The sequence below is a fragment of the Eumetopias jubatus genome, unplaced genomic scaffold (assembly GCF_037043125.1).
Source record: "Eumetopias jubatus isolate StellerSeaLion01/CBP00866 unplaced genomic scaffold, mEumJub1_p1.0 scaffold_7, whole genome shotgun sequence".
NCBI lineage: Eukaryota > Metazoa > Chordata > Mammalia > Carnivora > Otariidae > Eumetopias > Eumetopias jubatus.
The window spans coordinates 33,366,815-33,394,740 of NW_028274813.1; the positions used below are offsets into that span (position 1 = coordinate 33,366,815).

General features: G+C 49.0%; 1 protein-coding gene and 1 long non-coding RNA gene across 2 annotated transcripts in view; both read left to right on the plus strand.

Annotated features, from left to right (window-relative positions):
• The first annotated feature begins 409 nt into the window (after positions 1 to 409).
• Positions 410 to 2,882, plus strand: LOC148163867 (uncharacterized). The gene is made up of 2 exons (XR_015768630.1): positions 410 to 630; positions 2,477 to 2,882. It is a non-coding gene; the product is annotated as an uncharacterized LOC148163867 (long non-coding RNA).
• Positions 2,883 to 5,719: 2,837 nt separating this feature from the next.
• TMEM229B (transmembrane protein 229B) overlaps positions 5,720 to 27,926 on the plus strand; it is a 38,112-nt gene continuing 15,905 nt past the window's right edge. Inside the window, exons 1-2 of the mRNA XM_088024570.1 lie at positions 5,720 to 5,861; positions 11,552 to 11,745. The gene's annotated coding sequence lies outside the window, so the exon portion shown is untranslated. The remainder of the gene's footprint in view (positions 5,862 to 11,551; positions 11,746 to 27,926) is intronic.

Consider the following 27,926-nt stretch of genomic DNA (forward strand, 5'->3'; position numbering starts at 1 on the left):
AAAGTTCATACCCCTTTCCCACATAGACATATGGAGAGAAAACTTCTGATAAATCCGCAGGCTGTTGAGCATTTCCCTGGGGTTTAACGTCTCTTCCCCCTCTACTGGTACCCCTTTTCCCCTTTCAGAGGCATCATTTTGTGAACATTTGAGGACATTTTCGTAACAACCTTTTGCAACTCACTTCCCCTTATCACAGTTCACCCATTCCGGAGCACAGCTCGGAGTTGCAAAAGTCCATAGAACATCTGCCTGTTTCCAGCTCTATACCAACCCCAGAACGAGCAGTGACTTTATTAAGCAAACTATGCCTTCCTGTCCTGGTACTTTTCAGAGCTTCCTGCTACTTTTTTGAGGCTTATGTGTTTCTCCCTTCACCTTCTTTCATAGCTAAGAACTCTACCAGGGCACTGAGTCAGGTGCAAATTCCCTGTACTGTCTGCTTCCCCCATGGCATGGACATTTGCTGCACGGGGCTGTGTAGCAGTCTTTGGCCTCCTTTGGGAAACTGCTCTTTGATTTCTCTCTCACTGCTTACCTCTCAATCATGATGCGGGTGCTGGTAGAGCCTATGTCAGAGAATCCTACCGGCCCTTCCTGGCCAAGAGGTAGATGCCTGACTCAACTTAGGTAAGTTTGACTCTAACAGGAGTAAAAGTGATAAAAAGATTGAAGTCCTGGGCACCTGGGTGGCTCAGTCCATTAAGCATCTGCCTTTGGCTCAGGTCGTGATCCCAGCGTCCTGTGATGGAGATCCGTGTCAGGCTCCTTGCTCAGCGGGGAGGCTGCTTCTCCCTCCCCTCCCTGCTCGTGCTCTCTCTCACTATCTCTGTCTCTTCTCTCTCTCTCAAAGAAATAAATAAAATCTTAAAAAAAAAAAAGAGAGAGAGAGATTGAAGCCCAGTTGTTTAACAGCAGAGCCCTGAGAAGACTCTCAATTACTTCCTACTACCCGGGCTCCCAGTGCTGTTCTGGTTCTAACCTTTTTGAGTTTGTTTTGTCATCATTCCCTTCAAATCTGTGAGCCCTCTGATCGTATCCTTCCAAGAAATTCCTTTCAGACTTAAGATAGCTAAAGTCAGTTTCTGTTCCTTGCAACCAAAGATTCCTAAATGATGCAGGTTCACTCTTGAATCTATGACCCTTCCTTCCTGTTTCCAGAAGGGACCGCTACAAAGAGACTCCCCCATTGTCAAACTCCCGATGATTGTCTTGACTTCCTCTCATACTGCTAAGACCATGCCTATATTTCCTGAAAGACAGAACTTCTCTGCCCTTCTACTAAGCAAACCATCCATAAAGGGGTTGCTCTTGTCCACCACAAGCGATTTCCTTGATGACTTACAAGAGAAACAGATAGACTTCCTGTATGCTTGTTAGGATCAGTGGCCTGAGGCTTCTCCAGTTGTCTCTTACCCAGCCGGTTTTCCTGTCAAGCTGGTCCACATTATTCCAATCTTGAGATTGCCTTTGGCTTCAATGCTTCCTCGGCTCCTAACCCACTTATTGCTTTCTTCTCCCAGCATCTGGGATGGACTATGAAAATACATGTACTATGCAAGAGACAGTTCTCTCTTGGCCTCCAATTTCCACGCTCGGGCTCCCTCCCAGGTCCTTCCTGATCTGGCTATGGGCCCGGTCCCCCCACTGAAATCACCCTCTTGAGCCACATTGCTCCTGACTTGTGGTCAGAGGGCAACCCCCAGGAAACCAATTCTAACAAGTATACAGAAATCTTTCTGTTTCTCTTGAAAGTCATCAAGAAAATGACTTATGGTGGACAAGAGCAACCTCTTTATGGATGGTTTGCTTAGTAAAAGGGCAGAAGAGTTCTTGTCTTTCAGAAAACATGGCTGAGAACCCAAACTATTCAAGACACTTTAGAGACTACAAGGACACTTGAAAGACTCTCTTTTTCCCTACCTGATGGTAGAAGAGAGATGTGGCGAGAATTATTAACTGCCTACTATGGCAGGGACTTTTCATTACGTGTATGTGCCTGACAATATGCTAGATATCTAAAATTATCTTATTTATGCTTATGACAGCCAGGGGGTTGGGGATTATTGCCATTCTGTTCTGGAGATGAGAATCTAGCCTCAGAAAGTTTAAATAAATAGCCTTAAGACCTCTGGCTAGGATGTGGAATCTGGACTCAAATCCAGCTTGCTTTGCTAAGACAGGAAGACAAAGGAGGGGCTGCCATCCTTTGGTGTGTGTTAGTGCAGTAGAGCTTGGTCTGTCCCATGCCTTCCACCTGGAATCTGTACTTGAACCACTAGAGTTACTATGACTGTGCCTACCTTCACCTGGCATCGTCCTGCCCATCCCCTCCCACAGCACGGTACGTTGGTCTCAGCATTCCTTGGGTGAAAAGCCAGGGGACCCACCATTGCCACAGATGCTCTTTTTAGGTCTGCTTCTGGTGCCGACTGCTCTGCCCTGTACATACCTAATCTTATTCGAAATTTTCTAGGTGCAGACGGTCATAAAGGACCTTGGATGGAATGTCAGAAGACCTGAGTTTGACCTGCATTCTGCCTTTACTAGCTGTATAGCCTTAATCAAACCATGCAATCTCTCTGAGTCTGGATTTCCTCATTTATAAAATGAGGGTTAAAATAGCTGCCTTCCCCAAAGAGAAAACGATATGTTAATTTTAAGGCATTATATGAATTTTTGTTAGGAAGCAATGATTCCTAATTTAGGAATGAGGAAAACCCAGATCGTGCAGTTAAGTCCATGGGAGAGCTGGATACAGTAGAGACCGGCTGATGCCAAGCCTGTGCCTTGGTTCCTTACCCTTCCTTCTTCTTGATTCTGTAACTGACAATTTGGCTTCTATACTAAGGATGAAAATATTAAAATTATATATGAAAACATTTTCTTTGATCTCAAAGTTTATTTTTTGTCTCTGATTTTGAAAGAAATTTAAACATTTTTGTGGGCCCTAAAATATTATGGACACTAGGCACTGTACATACTGTCCATTAGGATAAGTCCCCCGGAATTCAGATTATCTGCCTTAACAGCCCATTCTGTGTTCTTCTGTGCAATGCTGCCTCCCAGAGCCAGGGAGGGAGCCGAGTCAGCTCCCAGCCACGGACTGAGAAGCAGAGTGGGAGAACTGGACCTCTGAGGCAAGAGGGCACAAGGGAGGTCCTTCTTCAGTAGGTGGGCTTTGCTGCCAGACTAACCAAAGCCCCTTCTTGCTAAGGTGTTCCTGAGAGGGGGCTGCCTCCTGTCTCTCTGTTAGTGTTCCAGGGACAGCCCACGAGCCTTGCTGTAGCTCCGATCCCTTCTGCCCACTCCCTGCCTTACTCCCAGCAGAAAACACTGTCCTGTTATCGAAGGCCCACTGTGTACTGAGGACTGTACACGGATTATATTGTTGGGTCATCACAACATACTTATTTTTTTAATTAACATATAATGTATTATTAGTTGCTGGGGTAGAGGTCAGTGATTCATCAGTGTTATATAACACCCAGTGCTTGTGACATCACGTGCCCTCCTTAATGTCCATCACCCGGTTACCCCATCCCTCTCACCCCCCTCCACTCCAGCAACCCTCAGTTTGCTTCCTGAGATTAAGAGTCTCTTATGGTTTGTCTCCCTCTCTGGTTTCGTCTTGTTTCATTTTTTCCTCTCTTCCCCTATGATTCTCTGCCGTGTTTCTTAAATTCTGCATATCAGTGAGATCATATGATAATTGTCTTTCTCTAATTCACTTACTTCGCTTAGCATAATACCCTCTAGTTCCATCCACGTTGTTACACATGGCAAGATTTCATTTTTTGATGGCTGTGTAATATTCCATTGTGTATGGGCTCTTTCCATAGTTTGGCTATTGTGGACGTGGCTGCTATAAACATTGGGGTACAGGTGCCCCTTTGGATCACTACATTTGTATCTTTGGGGTAAATTCCCAGTAGTGTGATTGCTGGGTTGTAGGGTAGCTCTATTCTCAATTTTTGGGGGAACCTCCATACTATTTAACAGAGTGGCTGCACCAGCTTACATTTCCACATCACAACATACTTATGAAAGAAGAAACTAACTCAGGGGAGCCAAGAGCTCTTGCTACTGGATCCACATGGCTGTGTACTTCCTACACTGGTTTGAGAAATCCAATATAATTCCTTCTGCCCTCATGGAACCCCAGTGCTTTCCTTCTGGAATGATTCAGCCAGCCTCAGAACTAGGTGTGGATGGGATGGCCTTAGAACTCCTTGTCCACATTGCCCATCCCTAGCTGGAAACACCTTTTTTGACCTTTGAATATCCTGGCTAGGGACAGGAGGTTGACGGAGGAGTCACGGCCCCACCAAACAATCAGAAGACATAGGATCAGATTAGGTTCAGGTAGTTGGAAAGCAGCCCAGCTTCTCACCCAGACGGGGAGACTAGCTGGATCTTCAGGTTCCTTTTCTTTGAAGACTCAGTGCTGCTCTGGAGCTGTGAGAAGCCTTTGTCACTGTGGCATGTGGGAAAAATAAGTTAGAGGGCTAGGAGAGATCAGGCCTAGGCACACCTAAGGTCTGTGTGTGAATTAGAAAAGGACGCCTGCCCCCTCAGAATGGACTGTTTAGAAAAAGACAACCTCAGGGGTCATTACCTATAAATTAAACATACAAACCAAAAAAGTCCTTTCCTCTTGGCTGCCATACCCAGTGCCAGAACTGAGGCTTGGAGTGGGGATAGGGGTTGGATTACATTCCCACTCCCTGCTCAGCCCCTCTGCAGGACCTAGGACCTGTCTGACCAGCCTGTCTGATATCAGGGCCCTCTCACTCATTTCCCAAGATCCATATTCCAGAATCTCCAGGCTTTCCAGATGACATCCATTAATTTTTTTCACCTTCTAAGAGAAGAAATCTAGACTGACCTCAGAAAGAACAACCTGTGTTTAATCTTTTCAGTATAAACCAAATGTGGGCCTTGGAGCTTCAGACCTTGCCTTAGGCAAATTCCTTAATTTCCATAGGCCTCAGTTTCTCCATCTTGAAAATGAGGACAATAAAAATGACCTGGCAGGACTGATTCAATGAATGGATTGCACAGAACACAATGCTGGCACATAGTGGGTCTGCAACACCACATGGTCCGTGGCCCTCAGTTGGCGGAGACCTGCAGGATGCCCACAGCGGACGCTGTACGCGCAGTCCCCACAACTCCTGCAAGCTGGGAGGTGAGGGACGCGGGCTGGTCCTCTCCCCCCTGCTCCTGCGGACGCCTCAGCTGCAGGCGGGGAGGCAGGGGCAGGGACCGCCGAGCAGCTCTGCACTGCAGCCACCTGCGCCACAGCCTGGGCCGAGGGAGGGCGCGCTTCCAGGCGCCCGGGGTGCGGTCGACTCCCGGAGGCGGGCGGCGGCGGGGCGGGTGACGGGGTCGGCGGGGCAGCGGACCCAGCGGGCGAGCGGGCGAGCGGGCGAGCAAGGAGTTAAGCCGGGCCAGAGGCAGCGCGCCTGTCAGACGCGAGCATGTGCAGTTTGCACAGCATCCGTACTATGGGTGAGTGCCGCCGCCGCCGCCGCCGGGGGCTCGGTTCGGCCCGGGCAGCGGCGGCTGCAGCCCCCGGGACCCCGCGCCGCCGCGGCGGGCGCCGCCACACAATGCGGGACTAGGCGCGGCGCTGGAGGGCCGGCGGCGTGGGGGAGGCACGGCCGGCAACCCGACGCGGGGGGGAGCCGGAGCTCCGGGCGTGGGGGCGGGGAGCAGGCGGCGCAGGAGAGCGCCCCGAGTCCCGGCGCGGGAGGAGGAGCGGGAGCGAGCCGGGGAGACGGCGCTCCTGGCCGCACCTGCACCCGGCAGGCGGCCGGCCCTGCCCTGCCCTTGCCTGCAGCCTCGGCCCCGCACCGGTAGGTGCCCGCGATGCCGGCGGAGAGGCCTTTTCGCCGCCGGTAGAGGTGGCCGCGCGGGGCGGGCAGCGCCGAGTGCGGGGGGCCCGGGGATGGTGTAGTGATGGGGGAGACCGGGCGGCCGGGCTGGGGGTTCTGCCCGATCCCTCTTCCTCTTTGCTTTCGGTTTCGAAGCTGCTGCCCCGGCTGGAGAACGAGCCGCGGATTAGGAGGTGCGCCCGGGTTTGGCTTCCCTGCGGGGGATGGGCGCACAAGGGGGCGTGTTGGGGAAGGGGTGCACGTTGGCAACTTTCCCCGCCTGAAACAAAGGTGTATCGGGGAGGTGGGGGGGGGGAGGAGGAAGGGGCCAGCGGGGATCTCCGGCCCGGAAGGTTGACATCCCCCCCTTCCTCCGGGCGGAGAGCACCTCTGAGGCCGCCTTGGGAGCGCGGAGGGGGGCGCCAGTTTCAGTGGGAGCTAGGGAGACAGGGCATGGGAGTGAGAAACACTGACCCTCCTGAGTTTGAGGCTGAGGACTTTCCTGAAGGGGATGGAACCGTGCCAAGATGACCCTGCCGTCTTCTCCCCGGAGTGCATGGAAAAACTGGGTGATGGTGGACTGCACACCTGGGTGTCCTCTCTTCTCTGAGTCAGTGCTCTGAGGCCCGGCCCAGCCGCCTGGCCGTCCGCTCTCCCATTTGTCCTCTCTGATTCGCGGTCCTGGGGTGGGAGATGCAGGGTTGAGATGGGGACCATTACAGCCCTGTTCATGGCAAGGGCAGGGAGACATTGGTCTCTTTCCCAGGTGTCTTCTTTCCCCTCTTTCAGCGACCGGTCAGAACCTGACCCCCTTTCCTTCCTTCCTTCCTCTCCCAGGTTTTCTCGGGGGTACGTTTGGTTGCCTCAGGTACCCAGCTTAGGGCGCTAGGCTGTTCTGATGCCACTTCAAACCCTCCCTGGAGAAAGAGATCAGGACCCCAGGGAGCTGTGCCAGAGTAACCTTGGGGGCTTTGCTCACCAATTCTCCTGTGTTCTCAGGACTGAGTAACAAATGCGCTGTGACTCTGGCCTTTGGACTTTGGTTATATTACCACCTGGGTTTCTCTCTTTGCTGTAACCAGGAAGAAGGGTAAAATATAGGGCTGAATGGCTTGCCCTGGGGGTGGTATACTGTTTTTCTCTCTAGAGAACAAATGGGCCGGCTTCCAGGTCGCTGGTGTCTCCAGCCCCAAGCTGGCTCGCATGTGACCACCAGCTTCCATTCTGTGGCAGGGCTGCCCCCATTGGCTTTCTTCCTCTTAGAAAGGACGGCACTGTGAGAGTTAGGTTTTCCCCTGGTTGCGGGGCAGAACTACATCTGCTTGCCTGTGGAGGCAGAAGGCACTGCGGGTGGCGGGGAGCTGGACTGTTGGGTGCCTCTCCTGCGGGCTCCTGAATGGGCTAATGATACCAGTGGTTGGACCAGGTTAGGCCATGTTGCTCTGGAGACATGGATGAGGTGGGCTGGGGTGAGGTTTGGCCTTCCACCCCAAGGCTTTGTATTGGGGACAGAGAGGGGTAACTGGGAGACAACAGGTCCTTGGAGGCCAGATGACAAGCTGATGTAATGTTGACTTTGGCCATTCAAAGGCACTGGAGTAAGGGAGGTTCCAGGCCAGTGAGGGGTGGCAGGAGAAAATGAAGTCCCCTGAGTCCTACATGTGTGGTGGAAGTCAGATGCAGGTGCTAGACCAGAGAGCACCACCAGCCGACTTGTGGGGACCTTTCCCTTCTAAATGGTTAGGGTTGATTATTGCTCAGCCCCCCACTGGGTTTATCCCAAGCTGTTTACTCAGAACTGAGAGTAAGGATATGGAGGCCTGATCTCCCCACCCCTGGTGGGGACTGTTCCTCAGATGTACTGACAGTCTGATGGAAAACGATACTCCCCCGACTCCCTCTCTTTTTTTTTTTTTAAGATTTTATTTATTTATTTGACAGAGAGAGTCAGTGAGAGCAGGAACACAAGCAGGGGGAGTGGGAGAGGGAGAAGCAGGCTTCCCACTGAGCAGGGAGCCCAATGTGGGACTCTATCCCAGGACCCTGGGATCATGACCTGAGCCGGAGGCAGACGCTTAACGACTGAGCCACCCAGGCGCCCCCGACTCCCTCTCTTAAAGCAATGAGACAGGAAGTTTTACATTTGTAAAGTGATTTAAGAGCCTTGGGTCCTTGAAAGATGTGAAGCAAGTGAGGGAAACTTATACTGGGTTTATTTCACTTGTATCAGATTTATATATTGTTTCTAAAGTGAAAGGTGTCATTTTGCAGGAAAGGGTAAATTACAGCTTTTGTGATAGGGAAAGCTCAGCGCTGGTTTTAAAAAGCGTAGTTGCAGCATGCAGGCTGCAAAGTATTTTTCTTCCGTCTCTGCTCTCCGGACATCCTAGAACTCCTTCCAAGTAGGATTTCCCCCGGTAGACAGGGTCCAGCCTGGACATCAGGGACAGTCACCTTCCAAGCTCTGAGAAGGGTCTCTGATGATGTCAGGGACTCTGATGTTACAAGTTGAGACCTGGGTACAGGCAGTAAAGTGAAGCCATTTGGTCTTATCAGAGGCCGTATCAGATCTGGCTGTCCTTGAGGGAAGGGAAATCTAAGCCTGACCCCCTCCCTGCACAGCCTGGCCATTTTCAAATTTGTATCCCTTTACTTTCCTCCTACTTTCTCCCCTCACCCCCAATTTATAGGCAAGGTGGTTTGGGTTTTTCTTTCTTTCTTTCTTTCTTTCTTTCTTTCTTTCTTTCTTTCTTTCTTTCTTTCTTTCTCTCTCTCTCTCTCTCTCTCTCTCTCTTTCTTTCTTTCTTTCTTTCTTTCTTTCTTTCTTTCTTTCTTTCTTTCTTTCTTTCTTTCTTTCTTTCTTTCTTTCTTTCTTTTATTGCAGGAACATTCCTTTTAAGGTGTGGATAATTTCTGACTTGGCAAACTCTCAGCTTCCTTTTTGGCAACACCTGGCTAAGGAGGGAATGTCAGAAGGGATGTCAGGAAGAAATACAGCCTTTCTGGCCAGGTCTTCTGCTTGCTTTACCACCCCATCTCAGAAGTCAGAGGCTTTGTATTTGAAAAGTGAAGCGGAAGCGGATTTCTGGGGATGGGCTAGGAGGCCACACTTCTGGTTATGGTTTCCCTTCAGGGAAACTGAGCCACACTGAGAGTTAGGCCAGTGGCTGCGGTGTGTGTGACGGTCTGTGGGGGGCAAGTTTTCCTTTCCTGCAATTTCCCCGTGTTTGAGACTCAAGCACTAGAGGAGTCCCTAATAAGATGAAGACCCACCGATGGAGTTTAGGAACCCACATGTTTTGTTTCTGATGCCCATGGGCCTCAGACTCTGCACTGTGGGATTCTCCATGCTGCTGTGATTTAAGGAAAAGGAAGTGGCTGTCACCCCTGCAACTCACATCCCTGGATAGAGCTGAAGCTGAATCAGTCAGGTCTCATTCCCAGATAAAAAAGGAGGGCCTGCCCGCTTGCCTGTGCTCACACCCATCCTGTAGGTGTGGGCTCCTACTCTCCTCCACCCAAGGCTGTCCTCAATGTTCATTTTAACATCAATCCCCCTATATATACATTTAGTGGGGTTGAGGCCACAGAGTGGTATTAGTCCCCTGCTCCTTCAAAGGATGGTTCTGAAAGGTAACTTTCTACCCTCCTCTGATGTTGGTGCTTCTATCTTTGGGGTTGGTCACAGTCCTGTCTGGCAATGTGAGGAGTAACCAAAGTCATTGCCAATTTCTGTTTCTGACCACCCAGCTGCCCATTATCCTTTACTCTGCTGGCTCCCCAACAGAGAGCTTGATATCCTTTCAGGCTCTTGGCCCCAGTGTGACTGGTATTGTAGAAGGGACAGTGTCCTTGAAATTAGGGCCAACAGTGTACATGGACAGGACTTGGGTCTCAGGTTGCTCCTTCCTGCGGCTCCATCCTTTAGAAGCATAACAGTTTTAAAAGAGATAAGACTTGCATTGTCAAATCCTAACCTTATGTAGGGAGATCTAATAGATGGGGGGGTGCACATAATCTGAGAGCATTTTCTGCCATTCCTTTCTACTTTGGAAGCCCCGCCTTCAGAACACACTGGATTAGCCATTTCTGACTGCTTCCGCAGTTGAGCTTGAATGATGAATGCTTTCTAGCTGGTTCATTCATTCACTGTTTCCTTTCAGTTTTTAAGGGGCACCCCATCACATGAGTTTCTGGAATGGTCGGTTTCCATCAGAAAGGTCACTCACCCTGAGTTTTCGTTAAGGCCTCGATACCAGCCCCGAGGATCTAGGGATGCCAGCCAAGAAGGAGATTGAAGAGCCACAAAGAGAGGATTCTTTTCTGGACTTCTGAAGGGTGATTCATGCTTCAAGATAAAATGTGCTTCCTGGGCTCCACGGTTTCAGTGCTTGCACGGGAGGTGGAGGGATGGGCCCGGGTGCCGTGAGAAGCCCACCTTATAGACGATAATCGATGTGCTTTGGAACAATGGTGGGGACCTATTTTTAGCTTACTGCCAAACCTTACCTTCTTTTTTATAGCCGTCCTTGGTCAGATCCCATTCTAGTCTGTAGGTCCCCCCTCCCTCTCATCCCCAATCCAAAAGGACTTTTGAAAGCCAGGACTAAGGCAGCCAGGGTATTGGTCTTACTTTCAGCTCTCTCTTAAAACAAATATGGATGAGAAATGTATCAGCACTGGGTAACACAAGGAGCAGCTCCAGATTTTTGTTTTTCTAACTGTGTTTTTGCCTGCTACAAACAAGGGAATGACTTCCATACAATGACCTATAGGTGCCTTAAAGCTTTCGTAGTGCCTGCACAGTTTCTAGCACATGGTGAGTGCTTGTTAAATCATCAGCTGTGGTACATGGATGTGATCAGATACTCAGATTTCTAGGTCATTAGGCAATGATGTCGTTTGTGCAGGAGCCGATGGTTGGCAAAGGCTTCCAGAATCAGGAAAATCTTGGATCCCTCCCTGATTCACTTGTGTGAACTTGGACAGCCGATTTCAGCCCTCCACGCCTTAATTCCACAAATGGAGCTTCGGCTGGTTTCAGTGATCATAACAATGATAACAGTGACAGCCACCATTTCTTAAAGACTTACTGTATGCCAGGCATTGGGCTAATCACTTGACATATGTTCTCTTTCTCTCACAGCAATGAGATAGGTACTACTAATCATCCCCATTTTACAGGCTGGGAAAACTGAAGCTCTGAAAGATAAAGTGATTGCACATGTCACACGACTAGAAGTGCCCAAACTGGGGTGTGAGCTGGGATCTGTCTGATTCTGTTGTGTTCTGTAACCTTGGATCAGGGCATGGAACAAGTCTTGAGGAGAAGGTTAACGTGGAGGTAGTGTCAGTAAGATAGAAGAAGGAGAGCTGATGGGGGTTAAACACAGCTAGTTAAAAGGAGATGGAAGTACAGATTATTTGAAAAACAACGTCCCAGTGAATGTTCGGGAAGGAGAGAGAGGTTGGTACCTTGCACTGAGGAAGTAGACCAGATGGCCTGGGAGTTACTATAAGGGGAACAGACTCTCTGCTTGGCATAGGAATGTATCTCATAAACCCCATTTCATTTTGATGCCCAAATTTTTCTCTCGCTGAACAGACTCTCTGGGCAGCGTTTTTCTTTCTGTCACCCTACTGCCACCAGTCATAATGGCTTATCTTTGCAGATTCTTGACTCCAGACCTCATCCTCCAACCTGGTTTCCGGGCCTTCCCCTGCTCATCGTTAAGAGTCCAGCTGTGGAGACCTGATTCTGACTCTGGGGTCCCAGGTATACTCTGCAAAGGGTAGCAAGCACTGGACTGTCCTGTTCTTCTGAGAAAGTATTTGTGGCCACTGAGTGTTCCCTTCAAAGTTACCGGTTAGTTCATTGAGATGATTCTCATAATTTTCATCCATATTTGTTCCAGGCAAGTTAACTCTAAGGCTCTTCTACCATTTTGAGGTGTTTGTGGAAGAGGAATGAAGATTGAGGTGGTGGTCTGGGGAGGTAAGCAGACCCCACTTTGAGAGTGAGCGTGATGGTGTATAATGGAGCATCATCCCGGGGGGGCAGGGAGATTGGGGTTCTCTTGGCTCAGTGACTCTGGCCACATGACGTGAGTGCTTTGGCCTTTCGTTTCCTCATATGTAAGATGAGGATGTTGAAAGAGAGATTTTGTAAATCTCCTCCAGCAATAATGCTGGCTGACCCAGCAGAGTCTGGACAATTTGGTCCTTTCTCAGGGAATAACTCAGCTGGTCTAGAATTGTAGGAAGTTAGAGCTGGGAGAACAGAGGTGGGGTTGAAGGAGAAGGAAGCCAAATTAAGGGACAAAGTCAGAGCAGGAGTAAGTCCCTTCTTGGGAAGGGGGACTGGGTTAGGTCATTTCTCCTTTGACTGTTTAAGTGGGGCAGCTGAGAGGTGGCATCTGTTTACCCTGTATTCACCATCTCCTAAACTGTGAGGAGCATGCCTCGTCTCCTGTCTTAACACTTAACTTCACACTCCTCTCATCCTCCAACTGTCCCCAGCCGAAGGCAGCAGGGAAGTTGTGTTTTGGCATATGTTGCACCTTCTGCACTTGATTTGGCAGACTCCGGGGCATGGTTCAACCCAGAATCCACGCCCCAGCCCCCCAGCCCAAGGCTGCGGGACCTGGGCGCTTTGACCGCTGCTTTCCAGGTAACTCGGGGTTAGTGAGAACATGCCTCCTCTGGCAACCCTCACTCCGCTCGGAAGCTCAGCCCAGGAACTCAGGGAGTCACAGCCTTTCTGTTCGTGGATTTGGGTCATCTCAAGTTCCCTTTGAACAAAGCCATTTGTCCAAGGACCCTTGGATTCTGCTGTCTGTTGGTACCTCGTCGATTTTCCTTTCATCATGTTCAAGGTTGAGGAGCAAGTGAATTCCCACTGAACCCACCAAACCAGTCTTTTCTGTCCCCGCCTGCCTTGCTTTTCCTCTTGGTTCCTTACTGCCCTTAATCCCATTATGCCCAGTGGTTACTGTACCACTGGGAACATGGGAGATGATTTCAGTTGGTACAGGGACAAAACATTTCATTTAAATAGCTATGTTTCTAATGAGTTAATGAGTATAGAGAAACAAGACTCATTGGGTTGTACTCAGAAAGTGACTTAATTTTGTCTCCCACTGTCCCTTTATGCTTATTCAGTGGGATTCGTTCTTTTCCTGTCCTGGGCTGAAAACTCAGGCCCCATAACAGTCTGGGTCATTCTTAGGCAGGAGAAGGTCCTGTGGTCACTTTAAGTCACAAAACATAGCCTCAACTCAATACTTACTCTGTTCAGTCCTTTGTCACTGGGCTGGGAGGGACAGGAAATGGCTTACCTGGGCAGTACTGGTGTCTGCCGGCTTCAGCTTCCAGCTTCCCAGGCCTAGCAGGTATTTGATGCTGATTCTCTCTTGTGGCTGTGTTCATGGCTTCCTCAGAGGCTCCTCCCCACGAGTTGCTGGGATCATTCACTTCTGATTGTCTTGAAAAGAGCAAATTATCCTTTATTCTAGATCATTATTTTTTCATGAGCCCATAAAACCCAGTGATTTACCTCAAGCTTCTTCCAGCTAAGGTCCTACAGTCTGTCTGGGTGGCCCTCTTGGACAAGACCTGCTCAGGTCTCATGCCAGCCTTCTCTTGCATATGATGAAATGAAAACCTCTAGCTATATGTGTGTCAAAACCATAATTGTCACAAGAATCCCGTTACGTCACAGATACTATAGCTCGAGATAAGGCTGCAGCACATATTTAAAAATTTAACTTAAATAAATTTAACTTAAATAAATAGGTTAACAACAGCTAACACTTGAGTGCTCATAATGCCAGGTACTGTTAGCAGTCCCAGAAACATGCTCTTCCATTTAACCCTTGTGGGGGAGATGCTTTTATTATTTCCATTCTACAAAAAGAGCAAAGAGAGGTCGAGCAGCTTGTCCTAGGTCATAGGGTTGGCATCAGAGCCTGGATTCAGATGGGAAGAATCTGAGCCCAGAGCATGCTTTTTTAACCCACTCCACGCTGTCTCTGCCCACAAGGGTGGTGGGCAGCCATAAGTCATGAGGTGAAAAGCAAATGGTTGGCAAATGCTGCCTTCGGGAGCATAAGTGTGGGTTCTTCACTCTGGCATTCAAGCTTTCCATGTTGCCTTTCCGGTAGTTCCTCTGTGCCCTTTGCAGGAGCCTCATCCCCTAGCGCAAGGACCCTGAGAGACTCATGCCCCGCCCCATGTCTCCCCCCCTCTCCCCGCCCAGAGGGCCCTCCTCTGCTCTTCTGCCTCCCCAAATCAAAGTCCTTTCTCCAAGTCAGACTCATCTTTGCTGCAAAGGTGTGTTTGACCAAAACCACTTCAGCTGGGATCTTTTACTCCTCTTGGAATTTCATTACTATATTGGCAATTATTATGTGCTTTTCTGCAAAGAGTAGCGAAGGGCAGTTAGCAAACTCAGATTCTGATCTCTCTGTGCAGTTAACTGCCTGGTGCTAACTTGTGCAAGGCCTGAGACCTCTCTGAACCTTGGTTTCAACATTTTTTTCCTCCAAATTTTTATTTAAATTCCAGTTAGTGAACACACAGTGTATAATAGTTACAGGTGTAGAATTTAGTGATTCATCACTTACGGAGGATACCCAGTGCTCATCAGAAGTGCCCTCCTTAATCTGCATCACCTATTTCCCCATGCCCCCCATCCTCCTCCCCTTCTGTAATGGTTTCAACATTTGTAAAGTGTGAGTGTGGGTTAGCTCCCTTCAGTTTTCAGTATAGCATGATTTATGTTTACCTTCTTGTCCCCCCTAACCTCTAAGCTCTTGAGGGTGGGAACTGTGTGTCTTGCCGGTCTTCTACCTCCCAGGACTCTGCACAAGGTTTTACACACAAAATGGATTGACTATTAGTTGGTTGACTTGTGGGAAGCACTGCTCTAAGTCTGCCCTGGGCTTGACCAACTTTTATGATTCACCTTCTTCTGGGTGATCAATGTTTGGGTTCAACCTGCTGCCTTTTATCTTTGAGAGACCTAATGTAATGCCTTAAAGCCCACACGCCTTTATCGGCAGTGTCAAAATCCAAAACGTTCTAAAACCAAAAAACTTTTCTTTAACTCACGTAATGGCAATACCTGCTCAGGACAAACACAATGGAGGGGCGTGACTAGTCATAGGTCTGATTGCAGAAATATTAATGTGTTAAATTGAGGTGCTCGCCCCAAACCGTGTTGTGGGGATGATGTAATCCACGGGATGTGTTCTACATCACCTCTTAAAAAAAATCTAAAAAATTCTGAATTCTGAATTTGGGAAAGGGATGGTGGTGCTGGGTGGTGCTTGTCCACAGAGGTGCTGTTGGCATTGCAGGTGGGACTGGCCTTTGTTAAGCAGGACACGTCTAACATCAGAGAACCTCATGTTGCCCTTGCCTGGTCGGCCTTGCCCTAATCCCAGCTCTGATTGCAACATGACTTTGTTTACCAATTTGATTTTTTAAAAATATTGCATTACGAGATCGTGTAACTTGATTTGTAAGTGTTTTTGGTGCCTCCTTAAAGTTTGTGCCTCTCTTGCCTTACCCGCCTTCCTAATCCCAGCCCTGCATGACTCCTGAACCAAGAAGGCTTTCTTCTTCCCACATCCCTGTTTCTGGGATGAACTGGTGTGTCCTTAGAGTGGGAGCTACCTGCTGGGTATTTGCAGCTCAGTTCAACCTGTGGAGTCCTGTTGGCTCCTTGGCTGAATCAGCTCTCCAGAGAGACTTGTAAACTGGTTCCTAGAGACATTTCCTACATCTGGATGCTTTTTGGAGCCCAAGTGAGCCTGGTTCCTCTACTTTTTTCTAGGATGTGATGCAGCTACTCACGTGAGAGTCAATCTGATTGATAGTTCCTATAGCTACTTTGACCTGACATTAAATAAATAAATACACACACACACATACACACACACACACACACACAGATGCTCCTGGGAAAACGTGAAAACAATAGAAAAATGTACAATGATGGAATCTAAAGCGTTCCATTGTGTGTTTTTTTTAAAAAGTACTATCTGTGCCCAATGTGGGGCTCGAACTCATGACTATGAGATTAAGGTTCACGTGCTCTACCAACTGAGCTAGCCAGGCGCCCCTCCATTGTGTTTTATTCATCTTTTTTTTTTAAGATTTTATTTATTTATTTGACAGAGAGAGACACAGCGAGAGAGGGAACACAAGCAGGGGGCGTGGGAGAGGGAGGAGCTGGCCTCCCGCTGAGAAGGGAGCCCGATGTGGGGCTCGATCCCAGGCCCTGGGACCATGACCTGAACTGAAGGCAGACGCTTACCCACCTAAGCCACCCAGGTGCCCTTATTCATCTTTTGATGAGGAAACTGAGAGGTGATAGAGTTGCAAGTGTTTGTAGAAGAGCCAGGCTCAGACGTCTTGTTTCTGGACCTTCCATTGGCACTCTAAGCTGGCAGGCTGCTCTCTTCCTCTCTTCCCAGGCCCTGGGTGTCCTCAGATGGGGGAAGACTCATGAATCAGTTAGCTATCCCCTCTTGATTGAAAGACACCTTTTTTTTTTTTTTCCAGCTCTTAGTCCCTATTTGTCAGTGATGGGTGTGCTTATGAGAATTCAGGCCATCTTTCTCCCACCATTAAATAACCATCCCTCTCAGAATCTGAGCCCGAAGTATTTCTGGCCTGCCTTTTACCCTAGTGGAGGTCCTCTGAGATCACTTCTCTATCCCTATTCCTGTCCGTGATTCCTCACGATACAGCATTTTCCATAAATATCTGTAAGCATCCTCTTACATACTGTTTACTCATCTTCTCATCCATTAAGAAGATGTTCCCCAGACCAATCCTAGCACCTATTTCTTTGACTTCTTCTAAACACACCTTTGCCTCCAGACATTGAACTATTTATCGTTTCCCAGGTCCTATGGATGCCTTGTGGTCTTTTACCCATCATCTTTAGGCTGGAAAATGCTGAGATATAGTATAATTTAAATTAATCATGGAGATGAAATTTCCCAAAGGTGCCCAATTGAATAGTTCTCTTATATCCCATAAGTTGACCACATTATCTGTACACCCATCATTCAGGAGCTTCATGTCGATATCCGTAACAGACCATTAAATTTCTTCCATGGCATGATCTTTTGAAGCCACTGTAATTCTCTTCACCCCTTGATTCCTCTTGGCAATGCAGTTTCCCCTTGATTCTAGGGGCACATGATCTGGAATGGTGCCCCCTTTTTATCTAGCAAATATTTGTAATGCCTTCTGATTACCCTGAATAAAATTCCTAAATAATACGACCTACATATACACATGTTAAAAAAATCAATATAATACCCTAAATGTAACATAAAAGAGAAATAAAGGAATAGTTAGTTATAATACAATGTCATGTATTCTAGTATGTAATTGCTTGGGGACGACTACACGGAAAACAGAAGGAAGAAGGCAGATGCTTGAGCCTGTACATAGACTCACTGAGAATATAACAGCCACAAATACCCACAGGATACAGGTGTGTTGTGTGGGTGACTCAGACACCAGGAGAGGTGCCGCTGAGGTTGACGTGATTTTCCCAGATGGTCAACCACTCTTGGTCAAGTTCCAAAGATTATGAGGTACAGTATCCCCTCGAATTGCACTGTGATGGCATTCCCAGACAATTCAGTATATGTTAAGACCATGCAAAAATCCTCTGTGTTTATTTCAGAAAGGGAGTTTAGTTCTAGATGCAGATGATTATAAATGGGCTTTTCACTTCTGTGAATATCCAGTGGAATGTTCTAAAGTCATGTGGGAGAGTTTGTTTGTGGACTGTTGTGGGAATTCTGGGTTCCCACCTCTAAGGACCTGTAAGCACCCCCATCCACCATGGTGCTGACTGAGGCTCCCTCCAACCCTGGGGTGGCCCCATTGAGAACTACTAGTCTGGAAGTCTGGAAGAAGGACTGTGTTCCAGGTCTGGGCTCTAGCACCTCAGTACTTGCATGACCTTAACTCCGGATGCCTGGCTTTCCTCTCTGTGAAGGGGGTTATGATGATGCATGTGTCCTGCTGGCATTCGGGATTGGGGCTCGTTGTGCTCTCCTCCACGGCCAGAGCATCCGTGTGTACCCCACAGCACTTTTCCTATCTACAAGCGCTCCCTTGCTGTGTGGTTTTTTTCTTAGCATTTCAGCCTCCTTAGGTCTCTGTTATCTAGGAAAGGAGGGAGGGAGAAGGGATACCTCCTCATCGCTACTTCTCTAGCAGCTCTTCTATCTCCATCCCTTCACAAGCAGACTTCTCAAAAGAGTTATCCTCAAGAGTCATCAGTACACACTGTCTCAGTCACCTCCTCTTGTGGTTCTTCCTTACTGAATGGCCCCCAGTGGCCTCCGTGCTGCTAAATCTCTCCAGCCCGTCTGACTTGACTCTGCAGTTGACCATGGCCCCTGACACCCCCCGGCTCCCTCCTCCTGACGGGCTCCTTCCCTGGGGGTCCTCCTGCCTCCTTGGCCCTAGCTCAGACCCCTTCACAGTGCCTTGTCCTCGGCCAGCCCCGGATATCACCCCTCTCCCCTTCTCCCCAGAGCCTCGCTCTGTGTTGCTTCATTCAGCTGAGGGCCCTTGACCTGCCTCCAACCAGAGGCTGTGGGCAGCTCAGACTTGGAGCATCTGAAAGGCAGCACATAGTGGGTTGTTTCTTCCCCTCTCCTTGTATCCTCTTCTCTCAGAGAATGACACTGCTATTGCCCAAGTCAAAAGTCTGGGTGTCACCCTTGACTCCCGCCCCCTCCCTAGAAATCCCTCCCAAGTCCTATCAGTCCTGTGTGCTTTATTTTATTTTTTGAGAGAGACAGAGCACGAGGTGGGATGGAGGGGCAGAGGGGGAGGGAGAGAGAATCTTAAGCAGGCTGCTCGCGCAGGGAGGAGCCAGACTCGGGGCTCGATCTCACGAACGCTGAGATCATGACCTGAGCCAAAATCAAGAGTTTCACTGACTGAGTCACCCAGGCACCCTTAGTCCTACTTTCTTAATAGAATATATATTCACTATGTCTTCACTATATATATATATATCACTTATATCTTTACTGATTTGAGTTGGCTGCTCGACTCTTGTCAGCATTCAGGACTGCAACCTCTACTTACTGTCTAGGCTGGATCGAGATCTTTAGAGGTGGTCAGCACTGATGCACTTATAGTCCCATAAATAATTAAACATAAATTAATATAATTCTAAGTTCTAAGATAGAGTCATGTTTTTAGAAACAGCAAAATTTATTGGTGCACTGAAGCCACAATAGCTTCTTTCTGACTCCCTCTCATTTTCTCTCCTTTTAAATAATTTTCTTTGGTGCCCCATCATGGCCGGCACCCTAAGCACGTACATCCAGGCCAGTTGGGTGGTCCAGGGCCACGTAGAACGGTGGCTTCCTGTGGCCCAAGTAGGGCCTTGGCCTCTCCAGCCTTTGCATGTCCCTGGTGGCCCAACACAGATCCTGAGTAATTGTTTATTGAACATGTGAATGAATGCATGAATAATGAGATGAACTTGAAAGGGCTTAAGTGAAAAGCACTGTGAGAAGTGAAAGTTACTGTTACAATTAGTTTTCTGGTGTTTGATAGTAGGATTTCCAAGATTTTATATTTCTAGTGTTTTGAAAACAACCAGCCCCCCTCTTGTGCTTCAGTTTTCATACTCCAACCTCCTTAGCGCTGAGTAGTCTGCACATAAAAGATGTGAATAGGACTTCTGAATTAATAAATGAATTTGTACAATGTGATGGTTTGCTTGATTCCCTTTAGCCCACAGGGAGGCTGCTTCAAGAGACAGCGGTAACTGTGTGTTGTGACCACACCCAGCTGTGACTGACGACACCAGGGTGTGTGTGTGGGGGGGGGGGAGGTTTACACTGGAGTCAGGTGGTGGCAATGGCGGTGGGCTATGGGAAATGGGGCGCACACCCTAGAAAGCCTGCGTGAGATCTCCAAAGGGAGGAATAAGGCCTACAGGCCTAAAAGTCAAGCCATATGAATAGGACTAGCCACAAAATTTGGGGGGGCTGGGGAGAAGAAATATCATATAACACCTCGAAGGCTGTGGCTTAACAAATACAACCTGACTCGTTATGGTGGGCTTGTGGACAAAAGAGATGCCAAAACATCCCCAGAAGATACTAACTACATATAGTAAGTATAGACCCAAAGGGTGAATCAGTCCTGCCCTCTGGTATTAGTAGGGAGGCTTCCTGGAAGACTGGTGATCTTGGGGAGAGGAAGGAGTAAATGGATGGAGAAGTAAGAAAAGGGGAGGTCGAAACTGGGAGAAGAAATTTTGGCAGAGCTGGAAATTTTGTGCCCAATGCCAACATGTGATGACTAATGTCGTCCCTGGATTCACCCTCTATGTCTGCTCCACCCCTGCCCCACACCCTGTCTGGTGGAAGGGGCCCCTTTGTTGTGTTTTTTTCCCCCAAAACTTTGCATTTGGAAGTCATTTCAAATTTATAGAAAAGCTGTCAGACTAGTACAAAACACCCAATATACTCTATCCAGATTCAGTCTTTTTGACATCTGGCCTCATTTGCTTTATCACTTATGTTCCCTTTCTCTTTCCTTTTTCTGGACTATTTAAGAGAGAGTTGCCTGCATCATGGCCCTTTCTTTGCAAACCCTTCAGTGCGGGTGTTCTAAGAATAAGAATGTCATTTTATATAACCTTCAGCAAATTGAATGTTGATACGATACTTTAATCTGCTGGCGCTATTCCAGTTTTGTCAACTGACTCAATAATGTCCTTTATGGTTTTCCCCCGTCTCCAGTACAAGGTCCCTTCTGGAATCCCATACTGCATTTAGTTGTCATGTCCCTTTAGTCCCCTTGCATCTAGAACTGTTCCAGAGCCTGTCTTTGGCTTTCAGGACATTGACATTTTCGAAGAATATAGCCTTTTCCTCTGCCTTTAAAAAAAATATAGAATGTTTTTCCCTTTGGATTTTGTCTGATGTTGCCTCATGTTCAGGCACGGGGTTATACACTCCCGATGGGGACATAATGAATGACATTGCGTTCTTTTCAGTGTATTACGTCCAGAGGCACTGTCTGGCCATCTGCCCCATATGTGTGATGTTAAGTTTGAGCTCTCGGTCAAGGTGTTGTCTAATTTCTTCACTGTGTGTTTACTAATTTTCCCTTGCTACTAATAAGCAGTCTGTGGGGAGGCACCTGAAGACCATATAAATATCCTGCTCATCAACATTTTGCCCCTAGTTTTACCAGCCATCCTCTCTGGGTTTACAGGTATTTCTGGATCGTAGGCAAGGGGCAGGAGTTCAAAGCTGTCTGGGACCAACCCAGGTGGCCCGTTTCCAGGATCTCACCCAGGTGCTGTGCAGGTGCAGCCCTGTTGAGTAACAGCATTTCCAGAATAGTCTGCCTCTTCTACTCCCATCAGGAAGAGCAGCTCATTCGTCATTTATTCAATTGACATGTAAGCATGTTCTTGCAAAAGCGTCTCAGCTTTACTTGGGCACAGTGGGGCATAAAAAGTAGGCTTGTGCCCCCTCGGTGTCTTTAAGGAGCCTAGGATAGAGTCGGGAGACAAGACTTTGACTCACTGAAAGGTAAAGGGCAAATAAGTTGTCAGCACTATCACCCCACCAGGCAGCTCAACCCGAGCTGTCCCATGTCCCTGGAGAAATAGGTGCCCTTAGGAGTTTGGGGAAAAGGGATGAATGGGTTAAGGGGGGTGCAAGGGTCTTTCATTAAGGAGGGTAATCTTTGAGTGGGCACTGAAGAACAGGCAAACATGGGGAAACAGGGAGGAGAGATAAGGGCACTCCAGGAGGGCGGCTGTGTGCACAGAGGTGGGGAGATGGAGTGTGGATGGTGTAACTGGGGAACAGTGAACGATGGGCCGGCCTGGATAGGGCCAAGTGTTGGCACAGTGGGCAGGATTGACTGTGCAACCAAACCTTACTGAGCACCTACCTCATGCCAGAATTTTAAAAATAACTTTTCCAGTTCTCAAAGTAATACGCATTCAGTATAGGAAGTTCAGAAAAGCAGACATATATAAAGAAAAAATTTTAATGAGATTATTCTTTCATCCAGAGATAACTGGTCAACCATGGTGTATTTCCTTCACTTGTAAGGTCTTTAACATTCTTCTGGTATCAGACTTGTTTTGGTTCATGGATTCAGGAGCCTTTCTTATCCCTCAGGGGATATTAATTGTACCTTTAAAAATGTTTCATTCTGTCGACTTTATTTATTCTGTTTTCTACCTGTAACTTCTGTTCTCAAATTTGGTGCTTCTTTGACGGTTTTGGTTTTTGTCAGATGTTTGGTGAGTTATGGTTATGTGTTCCTCTCTTTGTATTGTGAGGTTTTTCAGTCACCGCTCTGCGAACCCCCGTTCTGTGCCAGTCACTGGTTGTGGGCAGGAGGGTGGGATGTGCCCCCTGGACTAGTGTCTAGGTGTTCCTGTTGCCTCCCTGCCCCAGTGTCCAGGTGCAAACCTGGGTGGAGGGGTGGGGTAGGGGCCCGCTTGCCCAGCTGCTCCAGATCCAATCACCAACCATTCAGGGCTTCTCGTGCCCCCCCACCCCCGATGAGCTCGCTCCAAACTTGAAGCCCCCAGAGCCGCTCCCCTGACTGAGCACAGAACCCTCAGCCACACTTGATTGGGTTCAGATCCTAACCCAACACTTATTAGTACTCTGACTTTGGAAAAGCTAGGTAAATCTGGGTCTTATTTATAAAGTGAGGATAATGGTCTGTATGTGAGGGTCACATGAGATCATGTGTGCAAAGTTCTTAGACTGGTGTCTGTCATAGATGTGCAGTGTATGAGCACCAGTTACTAGGATTATTATTGTGAATACTTGTTTTTATGTTTTTATTTTGGGGGGTTGTGGTTTCTCCAGTTGATTTCCTTTTACTTTACCATCTTACCATCTTCAGGGAGCCCATATCATTCCTTCTTGTTTTCTGGTGCTGTAATGGATTTATTCTTCCTAGAAAATGTCTCTTCTGTCATGTTCTGTGGCCACGGGGGGGGCAGGCATATGCCCCAGCCCTGCTGTCTTGATACAGTCATGCATTTCCTTCAAGGGCTTTTTCTCTGAGGATGTGCGAGCGTGTTATTGTTACCTGCAATACATAGCTGGGGGCATCCCGGCCGGGGCAGGGCTCACCACCAGGTCTGGGTTACCGGATGCTGACTCTGTCCTGTGCCCGACTGGGAGGGGATGACTTCTCTTCTCAGCCTTCCTCAGGCTAGTTTGAGGCTGTCCTAATGAATGTAATGGGTCCTCTGTTTCCTTTGTCAAAAGGAATGTTAATTATTTTCAGCAGTCTAATTACGTGGCTAATGAGAGACTGACTGTGATAACATCCCTTTAATTACTCTTGCCTAAGTGCTGTGTGGAGCCATATTTTGAACATGTTGCAAGCCTCCGTGTCTTCACTCTAGATGGAGCTGTCCAGCGAGAGGCTGAGTGAGGGGTCGGGGCTGCTGGGTTTACACTCCTGGTGGCAGTGCCTGGCAGCTGCAGTGGGGACCCAGCCTGGTGTAGGGGGGCCTGCCCTCTGGGCCATTACTTAAATGAAGGGGACGTTCGGATTGGATACGTGGAGCAGATGGAGACCGTCGCAGCTCCCTCGGAACGCCTCATTCCCATCGTCCCCCTCAGCGTCTCTGCCCTCCCGGCTCCTCTTGGCCAGGCCTCCTCACTCATGGAGGACCTGCACCTTGTCCTGTCCCCCATTCAGCACTTGGATACTGAGTCCCTACCGTACGCCTTGTCCAGGACAGAGGGATGCAAGGATAAGAAACTCATGGTTTGTATAATTTTCTGTGACAACATTTTATCATGCCCCTCCCTTCTTTGCCCAGGAGAAGTGCCGCCCAGCTGGGTTCTGACCCCTACCACCTCAGATTTGTCCTCTGTAGTGTGGCCTTCCTGTGGTTTTGATGTAATGTCTTTCAGTAACTGGGCCTTCATGGGCAGACCCTTGGAGGCAGCTCTCCCAAGCCCCTGGGTGGACTTGCTGGGAGGGGCAGCTCACAAGAGACTGTCCACCGTGAGCACCCACTGTCAGCTGTGGGTGGCCTGTTGCTGTGGGTCAATGAAGCCCCCTATTTCCTGTCCGTACATCCCCATCTCTTGTGACCGTTTTAAGAGAAGAAAGTGCTGGTAAAAACCCGGGCCCTCCCATTTTCTAGCTGTTGGTGAACTTCTCTGAGCTTTGCTTGCCTCCTGAGTAAATCCGAGTTAATGTGCGCCTCACAGACTTGGGAGGGGGATCGATGTGATGGCCTGTGTGGAAACGGCCTGGCACACAGGAGGTGCCTAATAAATGGTGCGGACCTTTTAAACATTCCAAGCAGCACCCCTAGACTGAATTATAGCCGGAGACCCAGGGGCTGGCCTCATTCACCAAGAGCCCTCTCCTGGCTCTTGGATGTAAGTCATGTAAGTCACTGTTCAGACAGCAGACAGAGACTTTCATGGAACAAGGGTTCACGGTCCCCTGCCCCCTCCATCTCACAATGGTTAACTAGGGCTGAGCCTGAGGAAGAGAGGGAGGGCAGGGGTGTCCGTTCAGATGAAACACTTGAAATGTGGCTAGTCCAACTGAGGGAGAGAGTTTTTAATTTTATTCATTTTTAGGAAGTTAAAATTAAGATTTATTAAAAAATTTTTTTTTTTTTTTTTAAAGTAGGCTCCACATCCAGCATGGAGCCCAACGCAGGGACCGAACTCATAACTCTGAGATCAAGACCTGAGCTGGGATCAAGAGTTGAACACTTAACTGATGGAGCCACCAGGCGCCCCTAAAATTAAAATTTAAATAGCCACATGTAGCTAGTGTCTATCAAATTGGACAGTGCTGTTCTGGAGTTTGTAGAAAAACAATCTAGTTGTGTGTTACTTGTTCTTGGCTTAGGCCTCACCTCCTGGCTTCTAGTTTTCTCATGTCCTCTTTCTAGAAGATAGTCAAGGTGTGCTAGGTTGCTGGCAAGGGCCACATGAATCAAGGAGAAATGACAAAGTCTGGGCAGCATCCAGAAGGGAGATTTGGAGCTTCCAAAGCTATAGACATCCCGCTGAGATGGACGCAGCCTGCTAGGCACCTGACCTATCTTATTTTCGGTTCTGCCCCTCACTGTCTGCAAGGGCAGAGCCACCACTTTGCATGGTGGCAGAGGTGGGCAGTTGGCACTCAGATACGTGATTCTCATGCCAAAGAGGTATGATCCAGTTGGGGGGAAATCACCTGCGTTAGTCAGGATTTTCTTGATTCCAAGTGACGGAAAACTGAAGCTAGCTGGACTTAAAAAGGAACATTGACTTTCTTGTTAAACAAGTGGAACACTCACGCTAGAGAAGGCCCTAGTAAAGTTACTTCAGTTCTTTTGATGAGAAGCAGATGGAAATTCCAGGACACAAGTCAAAAGATTTCACTTTCCCTTTCTTTGTTAATAAGGGCATTGCCAAACAGCTGACTAGACCCGCAGTTTCCAGCTCTGCCCACCAGGGGAGTCTCCAGGCCTGGGGGGCATGTTTCCTTGGCAGCTGGGGCTTTGCCCTGGCCCAGCTGGCCCCGTGGAGACCACCAGATGACTTTTGCAATCAGGGGCAGGGAATGTTTGACCCCTTAATTACACCAACTTTAGCCACACTGGCCTTGCTATCTCTCAAACTTGTTTTTTTTTTTTTTTTTTAAAGTAGGCTCCCAACATGGAACCCAAGGTGGGGCTTGAGCTCATGAGCCTAAGTCAAGGCCTGAGCTGAGATCAAGAGTCGGACACCTAACCGACTGAGCCACCCAGGCGCCCCTCAAACTTGTCTGTTAGCTCGCTCCTCCCTCAGGGTCTTTTCACTTACCGTTCCTCTGCCTGGAATGCTTTCTCCAAAGTTCTTTGACAGGCTTCTTTGCATGTTCTTGATCTATGCCGAAATGCTACCTCCTTAGAGAAGTTTAAGACTTGCCCTCTAGCATCCAGTTTCTCTGTCCCCACTGGCCTTTCCCCTTCTTTGTGGCCTGCTATCAGACATTCCAGTATGTCAAGGAGCTTTATTGTCTGTCTCCCCCAGAGGGATGTGGGCTCCCAGGGGGCAGGAACATTGTCTTGTTCACACTCAGTTCAGTGCCTGACCTTCAGCAGGTGTTCCATCAATGTTTGTTGACCACTGGAATACAACACCTTGAATAAACAAATTAGCTTCCACAGAACCTCTTGGATGAGGTCTCTGGCTGTTTAAAAATCTCTGGGGTGGCTTGGCTGTAGAAAGCTGTGAAAAGCAGGGCACTGGGTGTCATGCTGTTCAGGGAGCCCAGGCTTATCCTCCAAAAGACCCGGAGGGCTTTTTTTCTGCCTGCATTGCTGAGGCAACAAAGGAGCAGTGTCCCATGGCTCCAAACGTGTGGGGTGGTGGCGTCACCTGTGCCACACCCTAAGGACGTGGGCAGTGATAGGGAGAGCCGGGATAAATAAGTTCCTGGTCACTTAGTTGGTGAGGCTGTGAGGCCACTGTCTGTCGCTTTCCAGCTGCCAGGAGGAGCCTTGCTGGCCTCAAGTGACCAGGATTCCAGGGCCCCTCAGCGGCCGCCTGCTGGGATCTGCCTAGGGGATTATTGATGAAGTGGGGCGGGGGCGGCAGCTCTTTACCGTAACTCGTGCCTTGCTCTGGGACAGCAGCCAGGCGGCGAATTAGGGAGCCCAGCAACTGTCCAGCCTTTCAGGCAGCAAGCGGCCCGCTACCCAGTGCCGGGGGTAGGGTGGGAGGGAAAGGGACGGGGCACGGGGCCAGAGACCACCCTCCAGGGTGTAGGGGATGGGTGGTCTGGGTTTGTCCAGAAGGGGACATTGAGAAAGGCGCGTAAGAAAGGAGGGGCTGGATGGGAGGAGGGAGGAAGGAAAGGAGGGTGACAGGACAGAGTAGCCCGCAGGTGAGACAGAGGACAGAGTGGTGAGTTGTCCGGCTGGCAGAGAAACCCAGATCCCAAAATGAGGGGGCATGGCATGGAAGGATGGGGTCAAATGGAGTGTGTGGGCGGTCTGTCTCCTGTCTGCACCAACCTTCCCTATGCCAGTCAGGCCCAAGGGCCTGGGGCTCCTTGCTTCCCAAGGTGAGCTGAGCAGATGCAGGCTTTCCCCTGGGGGCATTTGGAATACCCGTTGCATTTGTACCTTAGCATGGTCTCTCCACTTGGGAAGTTGCCAAATCCACCTGTGTTCAGGGTTGGTCTTACTACAGGGCAAGTAAGAGCAGTGGTTTGGGGTCTTGTGGGAAGAACCAGGGCACTTGGAGTAATCGGAGTGCTCCCCCAGTGGGTCCTGGGGGCATTTCCTCTTTACTTCGTGGGCACCTGGGGTAGGGGAGATTTGAGGAAGAGGGGAGGGTGGGGGAAGAAGGGATGGCATTTGCCTGCCACTTCCTGGCTGAGGTTCTGGGCCATGGAGATTGCGGGGAGAGTGGGGGCAGGTTTGGTTTTTAGGTTCTGGTCAGAGAAGTGGAGATTCAATCCTGCAAGCCCAGCTTACCCTAAATAGTTATAGGGGAGGGGAGAGAATGATGCAGAGGGAATTTCCTGCCAGCCGCTGATGGTTAAACCTCTCTGGGAAACTGAATGCTCTGTGCATGAAAACTGGATGTGCCTTTTGAGAGGGCCAGCACCTTGCAGAAATAACAGAATAGGCATTGTTTTTCTCTGACCCGAGCCCGAGCCTGGCCCCTTGCCCACGTAGGAGCCTGCACTTTCTCCGGGGATGCCTGGGATGCTTCCTCGGGGTGACACGTCCTCTGTATTACCCGGACCCAAGGTACCCCCTCATCTGTCCACACCTTGCAGTCCAGGTGATGGCTTCTGGAGGTGGGAGAAGGAGAGCGAGCACCCTCCTTTCTTCCCTCATTTGCAGAGATAGCCCTGCCACTGGAAACCCACATTTATGGTGCTTTGTGGGAGACAGCCCTTTCCTGACGTTGGCCTAAAGATTAGGGAAGAATGCGAGACATCCCTGTTTAGTTAATAACACTGGATAGTGCAATC